Here is a 10,290-nt window from a genome sequence, read left to right on the forward strand (position 1 = left end):
AAAAACATAGGCACGCTAAGCGTGCAGGAGTTATTTTTTCAATTTATGGGGTGGCTTGGGGTGAAACTGGGTGACTGTCCTGTTGGGATGGTTTATGCCATGGGTTGAGCTATTTGTGTATGGCGGCCCACGAAGTCACTTTTTGCACAAAATTTGCTTGCAAACAAAATAACTTTTACGTGCATTTTGATACATCAGAACTGTTTTATTCAATATGTAAATTTTCATCATTTAATTGAAAAACAAAAACTAATTCAATTATCAAAATGTCACAAAATGGCACGTTCTTATTCTGTTTAAGCGGTTATTTTGTTGCTAGCTTTGTTGCAACCGTAACGTGTTACTTTTGTTTGTTACGGAATACTTTTGGCTTTTTGCCAAACACTGAAACATGATATTGTTGTTTTTCTCACTTTTGTAACATGAGACCTCTGTTTTTTAAAAACGAACGTAACACGATACCCTTGTTTTTTCTCGAAAAAGCCACGATTCCATATAGACATTGAACGAAAAGTACTATAATAAACGAAGTAATAAACGCATCAAATCAAAAACCACTTTCTTCGGGAAAGTTCTTTAAAGCGCAGTACACCTGGAGTATTTGTTTTCTGTCAGAACTGTTCGACAAAGATTTTCGTTCATTCACAACCTAAATTCTATTCAACAAACAAGAACTAATTGAGTTATCGAATTGTCACGGAATGGCACGCTCTTATTCTGTTTTTGCTCTCGATCGTAGTTGCTTTTAACAGCAAAGTTAATACTTGTACCGGTTCATTAAATGTTTGAACGAGATGTTTTACAGTTGATTTCAATTTACTTTGGCCGCCCGCTTTGCGAAGTTTGTTGGGAAATTGGAAACTTTGTTATGAAGTTGCCAATTACGTTGCGAGTTTGCGAATCAAATTGCGAACTTCGATAAGTTCCCAACTTCGGCCCGACTGATTTTTTGAAGTTTTGGTTGTTGAGGAGAAACAAAACATATTGCTCGAAAGTCATGGCGATTTCTGAATTCGAAGATTTTAGAGCTTGTCAAGGAAAGTTGAAGTAGCTTGAAGTGCAAGACAACGTTTCGCATCAGCGATCACGCAAGTGATTTTGCGATAAATAAATTTTATGCAGGTAGAAATTTGGTCAAATTTTAACTTTTTGCCAACGAGACAGCCGAGCCAAGAGGCGAGGCTGTCGAGGCGGCAGAATCATAGAGCCGTGTGCGTATGAGTGTATAGGCAGAGAAAATGTTAAGTTCTGCGTAAGGGACTTTTTTTTTACCATATTTGGGTGTAAGTAAACCCCATATTTGGGTTGTATTGTTCTTCCCAACTGGTTCCCAGTCTCTTACTCCTTGCTAGAGAGCAAATGACCAAAATGGCGTCCACGCGGCTCGCTGTTAACATTTTCAATGTGGTCATTCATCCCTTTACCGATAAATACACCTTTGGGGAATTATAAATCGAAAGAGAATACCCTACAGAATATTCGACCGCCGAAAAAATGAACATCAAGGTCTTCAAAGTGATGAAATAATCTTTCGACTTTGGAGTCCTTTGATTTACGATCGAAGAGAGACATGAAAATCAAAAGCGGACTGTTGACTTTAAATATAGTTTTCTTTACTTATGAGAATGCTGAAGTCGGGTAAATGCTTCCTTTTAGTGTTGATTGTGTTTATAGTAATTGTTTGACCGATGATTTATTCCAAATCAAATACCGTTTATATTTTATTTGGCACGCATTTTCGCTCCGCGTAGGAATAACATCAATTCAAAGCGACGCTCACTAAAATTACTGCATGTCATACACACAAGAAAGTCAAACGTTTTGTGCTTCTAACGGCAAATGTAATGTTAACTTGAATAAAAATTTTGTCTCCAAATAATCCTTGAGCATTCAAGTTTTGTTTTCTGTTCAAATTTTTCAAGTTTTGCGTAACTGAACATGGTCTTGAGTTTTGATTTTGGGATTTGATTTATAAGAAGTTCTTGAAATGCAACTATCCCTTTTGTGGACGGAAACATTTTAACCATCGCGTGTTGTATTTAAAAAACAGTGATTAAACCTCATTTATTGCCTACATTTTGTGACATTTTAACGTTCAAAAGAATTTAAAGATTTGTCAAGAGTTATCAATCTGTCAAAGCCGTAGCCTGCGTAGCAGACATCTGTGTACGTTTTTTTAGTGTGTTTAAAAGAGTGCGCGATCGCGAGAATAATAATAATAATAAAGACTTTATTTAAAATGAGGGTAACACTAAATAGCAAAGCTAACAAACCTGTGGCCCTCCCTAAAAATTACACTAGAATATTATAAAAACACTATATACATTGAAAATTGAATACGAATATGCATAATAGTAAACGATATATGAAGCTAAAAAGTTAAAACTATACAATAAAATGATGTAAAAGCTGCTGCTCCGAAAACACCCGATCTCTGAGAGATTCTTTAAAGGGCTTCGGCTGTTCGATTCGCCTTTTTGAGATAGGGAGAGCATTCCAAAGGCGGGTGGCAGAAACAGAAAAAGTGCGCCCGCCTTCTGTCTCCCTTCTGAATTTCGGGCAGCGCAAGTTAAAATAAGCGTAGCGAGTGCTTCTTTTGTTTGCTTGGCTATTTAACACAAGTTGGTCGCTTAAAAAGGTAGGGACGTTTCCATAGATCCGTTTGTGGACTAGCGCGCATTTGTTTATATTACATTGTTCGTGTACTGGGATCCATCCCAGTCTATTAAAAAGTTCCACAGATGATGCACGCGGTTCTGCAAAGAGAATGACTCTGGCTGCGCGCTTCTGTAGTTTAAGAATTCTGTTTAGACATTCTTTGTTGCACACCGACCATACTATGCTACCATAATTTATAATAGGTTGTATTAAGGCGTTATAGTATTGTTTGCGTTGTGCTAACGGCAAAAACGATCTTATTTTTCTAAGAATTGCAATACGGGAGGCCACTTTTTTACATGTCTTTTCTACATGTTCGTTAAACGAAAGTTTGCTATCTATGTCAAGTCCAAGTAATGTTGCACTTGATACATTATCTAATGCTGTGGCGCCGTTTCCCGCCTTAACGCACAGTTCAACACCTGTCTTAGGAGCAAGGCGATTGCCAGTGATCATCAAGACCTTCGTCTTCTTCTCGTTTAACAAAAGCTTGTTCGCGTTCGCCCAGGACTCAATCTCCCCTACCGACGTATTGAGAGAGTCATTGAGAAGATGCAGATTGGCGACGTCAGCTGCGGCACAGAAAGTAGTGTCATCAGCATATAGGTCTACTTGAGTTGAAACGTGTAGTGGCAAATCGTTTATGAACAATATGAAGAATAGCGGTCCTAGTATAGATCCTTGTGGAACCCCGTAAATACGCGCGCTGGAAACTACGGCGCCTGCTACGCAGGCTATCAAGCCTGCGTCATTTATGAACACCAGAGAAATAGAACTTTTTTCGCATATTACCTAAAATACAATTTACCAAATCAGTGGTCATTTCAAATATAGTTCTATCAAAAACCATTCAATATCTGTTCTTATGAACAAACATGAGTATTTCGCTCGTTGGCACTTACCGATAGGTACAACTAGTTTGTATGAAAACACATATTTAACGATTTCTGTGAGGCATAATCTTCACTGTCTTCAATTTCAAGTCTTCTGCGTTTGTAAACCGGATGAAACTGGATGGTTTATTGATTTTAATCGAAGCCGACGCGACGCGACAGACTAATTTGTTCGAGACAACGTGTTTACGGCTCGCTTTACGTAAAAGTTTTTTATTTTTATGACATTTGTTTCCAACAGTTTAGCGTAGCAAAGCCCTTTTTGATAACATAATTATAGAAGGTTTTATTAATTTCGGGCCGAAGTTGGGAACTTTGTATCGAAGCTCACAATTTGATTCAAAAACTCGCAACATATTTGGCAACTTCATAACAAACTTTCCAATTTCCCAACGAACTTCGCAAAGCGGATGGCAAAAGTAATGACCACATTATTCTTCAAATCTGCTTTGTGCAAATGGAAAGCTAGCCTCTCCAAACGTACGCTCGAATAAGACGAATAACAAGTTAGTGTTGGGCCTTTTGCTCACGGCGTGTGCGTTGTAAGCAGGCGGGCGTTACGAAAAACGTTTTTAACCCAGGGTTAAATCACAACTCACCGATTCCGCCTCCTTCTAATCTAAAAACTTCGAACGAAATTGCCGACTACGTCAGATTGCTTCCCCTTTATAAACTGCAATTTTATTGGTTCTGATAGTACCTGAAATCTGATTGGTGTGACAAACACACATACTTCACTGACCCACCGACTGATTACAAGGACACGACGACTAAAGAGCTATTTTTGAAAAAATAACTCAAAAATTGTTAAGAACCCGGAAATGATGAAACATTGTTGTGAAAACACAGTGTTTTTTTCCCTTGGCGCACAATTGGGGCAATTAACATTGGTAACAATGTTTTGACAACAGTCTGAAAAGTCTTGTTGCACCAAACACAAACCAATTTATTTTACTACTACAGTATACCTGGTGAACATCCAGGTCCACAATCAGTATTTTGCTGACTACTTTGCTATCAATCATGTCCTTGGCAGTGACTGCAAGATCATTCAACATACAGAAGCCTGAACCATGGCTTGGAAAGGCATGATGTGTACCGCCTCCAGTGCTGCAGGCTAGTCCATACTCCATTGCTAGCTTAGCTGCAAGCATAGTGCCACCTTAAATTTTAAAAAAGAACATTATGAAGTTTTATGCTGCAAAGTTGGCCCATAGTAGAACAAAAGAATGATATCCATTGGTTGATCATGGCCTTTGGTTCTCCAGGTAAAGAGAATTGATCTTTTGAGCTTGTAAGAAAAAGTTTGCTGTTGTGCCAAGTGGCTCATCAGACCGAAGCTTTTTCCAGTTTCTGTAGCATTAAGTGGCTATGAGTATTTCTACTCCCCCCTGGATGGGATGCTTGTCCATCACAGGGTTTCCCCCCAGCATTAGTTTGCCAGTACCCATTGATACACTTGGGTGGAGAGAGGCACTGAGAATAAAGTGTCTTTCCCAAAAACACAACACAATGACCATGACCATGCTTGAACCCCGCCCGCTCGATCTGAAGTCCAGTGTATACCTGCCAACTTTTTTCTGGGTCAAAGGCGTGAGATTTTTATCTTGAGAGTGCCAAGATTTCCGAAGAGGGTACGACAATTTCGGAAGCCTCCCAAAGACATCCGAGGTACTTTCCAAATGCTTTTCTCATTCTGAGATTTTGGAGAAAGTATGGTCATTTTACCTGGAGTTTTCGTTTCTCACATTGGTTTGAGTTTACATTTTTTGGAAAGTGTGTCCGTTTTGGTTGAGAAACTCACATTTTTCGACCAGGCGTGAGAAATTGGTTCGTAAGCGTGAGTTGGCATGAGATTGAAGTTTTCAACTCGGAGGCGTGAGACTCACACCCAAGGCGCGAGAGTTGGCAGGTATACCAGTGCTCTAACCATTTGCCCCCACACCTCCTATTTGAGTTAAGCTTGGGTTTGTAAAAAAGGATTGAAACGTCCCAACCTTCAACTGACCCCATTTTGGTCTTAACTTCCTGAACAGGATTTAAAAACTAGGAATCCACACAAAATCATACCTACTTCACGGAAACATCTTTTAACAAGTCCTTCAGACCAGTGAAATCCAGTTTTCCTCATTTCATACAAAGGAATACTTCCTCTGATAAAACCATCTACATAGTCATGGTCATGAATTTGTGTAACTACTTCATAAGGTGTCTCTGTAGGTTGATAGATTTGCATGGATTCCAACATGTTGTCTCTAATGATCCACTCCATGACTTTGATAAACTTTGCCATTTTGAATCTGTGCTTTGCAGGCCACTGACAACTGAAGCCTTCATGATGTACAACTGGTAACTTGGCAAGATGTGGCCTACCTTAAAAAAAACCATCCAGTCAGCTTTTTATATAAATTCCAAAAATATGAAGACATACTACAGTGGAATCTGGATTTCTCAAACCTGCCGATAACTTGAACCAAGAGTGGTTAATCCCTTCACTTGCACAAACACTCTTCCCTGATTTCTCAAACCAATTTTTGTTTCCCTTGGAGGTTTGAGAAATTCAGGATTCTTTCGTGATCAGGATAGCAGGCTGTCAGGCAACACATCAGCAGTAGTGTGTCAGTGAGAAGTACGGGGGTAAAACAGGAGTGATATCCATTAACAAAAGAAGGCAAGGAGGTCATGGGAAACAGGAGAAATATGAGAAGAAGAAGAAATGGCAAAATTTTGCTTCCTATCTGGATGTTTTTTGGGCTTGTGGAAGATTGTGTGACAGTCCCAATCAGTGTCTACTAATGTTACCATACTACAGCAATAATGTTACTTAACTACAAATGCTATTTTTGTGTGTAAACACATCTGAACAATTCCCAACCCATCCAGGGATAAAGTTCCCATGTGTAAAGCAGGGGGTGGGGGTTAGGCTGTTCATTACTCCAGCTATAAACCTTATAGAATTTCCTGAATCTACAATGTTAGCCAGCATCACATGTCAGCTAACAAGTCAATTTTATTTCATTGGTGTAATTGGCAATTGTGTTGGTGGTGTATTAGCCATTAGCTTCTTACACAGTTGCTCTTTGGGCTCGCGAAAGGTTGAGTGACAAGCCCAAAGAGCATCTACATAGAAGGTTTGTCAGCTGATGTATTGGTGACATGTCAGCACGGAAGAATCAGCCTCAATCCCAGAATAGGACAAATTCAAAGAAGGCCCACCCTGTGTTGGTGGTGTGTCAGCAAAATATAGCTTACTACCAGTGCTTGAGCAAGATTGCGTGACCAGCCCAAACAGTGTCTACGATAACGTTTCTATGCTACAACTGTAACAAAAGTTAAAAACTACAAATTGTTTCCCTGTGCAAACATATGTGAACAATTCCCACCTCATCCAGGGAAAGAGTCCCTATGTGTAGGCAGGGGGTGGGGGTCGGTTAGGCCATTACTCCAACTAGCTGTAAACATTAATAGAATTTTCTGAATCTACATTTTTTAGCCAAATGCGCATCCCTACAATGAATTATCGATATTTGCTGTTTACTATGAATTTTCCGCCATGAAGACTTTCTCAATCCTGCCCTAAAGCTGCCTAAAGTCTTATGTAACCTTTATAAACCCTAGCATCCTCGCAAAACACTGATCGCGAGTAAGATACTCCATACCTGACTGAAAACATCTACGTCGGATACAGCTACATACACTAGAATTCCGAAATAAGGGTTTGATTATTCCTTTAGACTCAAGCAATCGTGTAAAAAGACCGGTTGTGTGTACACCCTTACAGCTGGAAGCCATGTTTTTGAGCATGCAGTTGTACAGCGGAACTCGTTTGAAATGTAGTGATGTGGAAGTTCTTGTGTTGAATGTCATCACCTTTGTATCAATTTATACTGCAAGTTTCCGTCTTTGAAAAGCATGGGAAACGTGTTTTCGTATGTTCTCAATCGTCTTCTTGGCAAAGAAGATGTCAGAATTCTAATGGTTGGCCTGGATAATGCGGGAAAGACGACCATTTTGTATCGATTGAAACTTGAAGAAGTAGTGTCCACAGTTCCCACTTTAGGATTCAACGTGGAAACCGTTACGTACAAGAATATTTCCTTCACAGTTTGGGACATCGGCGGGCAAGACAAGATAAGAAGTCTTTGGAGAGTTTACTTTCAGGGTACACAAGGCCTTATATTTGTTGTAGATAGTGCCGACAGAGAGCGAATTGAAGAAACGAAAACCGAGCTACACAAGCTTTTGGGCGAGGAGCAGCTAGCCAATGTTGTGCTTCTTGTGTTTGCGAACAAACAGGACATGCCGGATGCCATGAGCGCTGCAGAGATTCGTGAAAAGCTTGGTTTAGTAAACATGCGAGACAGGCCATGGTTTGTGCAATCTTCTTGCGCTGTGAAAGGCGAAGGTTTATACGAGGGTTTGGACTGGATGGCTTCGCAGATTAGAAGCAGAAAATCGTGGATTTGAGCCAAGTTCAGTAAGCTTGTATTGTACTGCAGACAAAGTAACAGATAGAAATACAGATTATACACATGGCTGGTATTATATGTTGAAAGGAAAGGTGTTAAACGACATTCTCTCGAGACAGAACTAATTAGGGTCTAATTTATACTCGTAACATATATATTGAAATAGGACATTGAACACAACAGAATAAATATTTAAGTTATAAAGCGTGAAATTATCGCTTTCTGTCAAAACTAACACCCTCTTGGTAAAGTTGTTTTCAGTTTATATTTGAGCATTAGGGCCTGTTTACATGGAGGGAGGGTGCCCGGCTAACCGAGTTACCCGGCTAGAAGGGATAAAACCTAGCCCGCCTTTACATGCAGAATTCACAACCCTTCTACCCAAGATGAGACATCGTCATTGAAGCGTGTCACGGCGTGGGAAAACAATGTAGCTCCAAATGATTAAAGAAAAATATGACTTTTTACTGAATAATCAAGGCTTTTCGTCTTCAAACCTATTTTAATTTGATGTGCAAGTTCTCAGAAATTTACTGCGTTCATTTTTGGCGAAATCAATCGAAATTCAACTGTATTTGGCCGCCAAATTGAAATGAAATTTGTTGTGTCGTGAATTAGGATAATCATTCCCACGAAAATTTCGAATTAATTAGCTGTTGCTCAAAGAAATATTTCCAGCCGACCGATAAAACTAATTTTGATCAAATAGCACTGTTTGGGTCCAGAATTTATACATTTTATGCCATTAACTTCAAATTTAGTTTAAAAACATGCGCGAAAACTTATCCCGGCAAGCCGGGATAGCTCGGGCATAACCGTTTACATGGCAAAAAGCTATCCCGCCTAGAAGGGTGCCCCGGGCAAGTAGACCGAGTGCCCCGGCAAGGCGGGTTACCCTTCTAGCATGTAAAGGCTTCAATACGTTTTCTTAAGAAACGTATGAAAAGTTGGCTCGCCCAGGGTAGCTCGGTTAGCTGGGTAACTCGGTTAGCCGGGGCACCCGCCTTCCATGTAAACAGGCCCTTAGTAGAAACTGAGTTTAGATTCAATATTATAAAATTTTGATCATATATTAAATGCATGCTGATTGGTTGAGCAGTTCTTTTGCATGAAGCTATGAAGGGTAAATAGTTTTGTCATTGCATTTTGTTGGTTTTTTTAAGGAAAAAAGCCACTTCCAGTTTATAAATACGGTGTGATACAAAAGGGAGGGGTGTTGGACTCCCATATGAAAGGGGTGAGGATGCGAGTTGTCTCTCTTAGGGATGTAATTATGTAGTTTGGTGGCACTGACGCTGTTCTGGACAGAATGCCAACATTTTTAGCAGCCAAGGTCTTGTTCTGGGTTGCATGTGAAGATACTAAAAACGCTGTCATGTCATGTTGGTCTAGACCGATCAGCATTAAAAATGGTATTTTTAGGGGTCAAGAAAAGTTTGAGCCATGCCCTGTTATGGGGATAAATTAAAATTGTTCGACAAGCAATTCTGTCCTTTCACATAGGAGCACCCCCCCCCCCCCCAAAAAAAAAAAAAAAACAACAACAACAACAACAACAAAAGAACAAGTACCGGTAATATACTTCTGCTGGTCAACATCATTTTGAACTTTACAACTAATGACACTTTTTTGAGAACTTCTCTCTATTAGAATGGGTTCTTTCACTAGTTTCTAAAAACTGCTGACATTGTATGTGATATCAGACACGATGTACACCTAATTGCAATAAGGTTGTCATAGAAAAAAGTGAAAAAGTCAAATAGGAAAAAGTCAAATAGGAATTAATTAAGCGCATGCGAGAAATAAATTTGAACAAATGGCCTCAAAATTCCCCAAAATAAAAATAAATCAATTTATCTTGTTACAGCATGAAAAAGTGGACTCAGAGTGTGCAGATAAAAACTCGTGAATTTTCCGTAAATGCTACCAGTTATGAAACTACGCTAATTAATTCCTATTTACCCATTTTCTATTCTTCTTTTTTCTATGACAATGTTATTGCAATAAGGTGTACTGGCAAAATACAATAAAAGTCAGCAGCTACACAACCAACTCTAAGACAACATAGGCATCATGGGCATGACAACATGTTTTATCAAATTTGCCATGATTTATGAGCTCACATTTAACAGCTCATCAGCAAACTTTCGAAGTTTTGTCAGTGACTTTCTGGTCTTAATGACCTTCCTTAACTTTGTCCATAAAACTTCAAAAGTTTGCTGATGAGTCATTAAATATTTACTGACAAGTCATCACATGTATGATGAATA

General features: G+C 39.3%; 2 pseudogenes across 1 annotated transcript; one reads left to right on the top strand and one right to left on the bottom strand.

Annotated features, from left to right (window-relative positions):
- Nucleotides 1-4,519: 4,519 nt before the first annotated feature.
- Nucleotides 4,520-7,315, bottom strand: LOC144641022 (uncharacterized protein SYNPCC7002_A1628 pseudogene; annotated as a pseudogene). Its single transcript, XR_013568482.1, has 3 exons — nt 7,211-7,315; nt 5,622-5,920; nt 4,520-4,713 (listed from the first exon to the last, which is right to left on the bottom strand). The product of XR_013568482.1 is annotated as an uncharacterized protein SYNPCC7002_A1628 pseudogene (transcript).
- A 75-nt stretch (nt 7,316-7,390) lies between these two features.
- Nucleotides 7,391-9,539, top strand: LOC144641021 (ADP-ribosylation factor 3 pseudogene; annotated as a pseudogene).
- The last annotated feature ends 751 nt before the right edge of the window (nt 9,540-10,290 follow it).

The sequence above is a fragment of the Oculina patagonica genome, unplaced genomic scaffold (assembly GCF_052425735.1).
Source record: "Oculina patagonica isolate OP01 unplaced genomic scaffold, crgOcupat unplaced616, whole genome shotgun sequence".
In the NCBI taxonomy this organism is placed as follows: Eukaryota; Metazoa; Cnidaria; class Anthozoa; order Scleractinia; family Oculinidae; genus Oculina; species Oculina patagonica.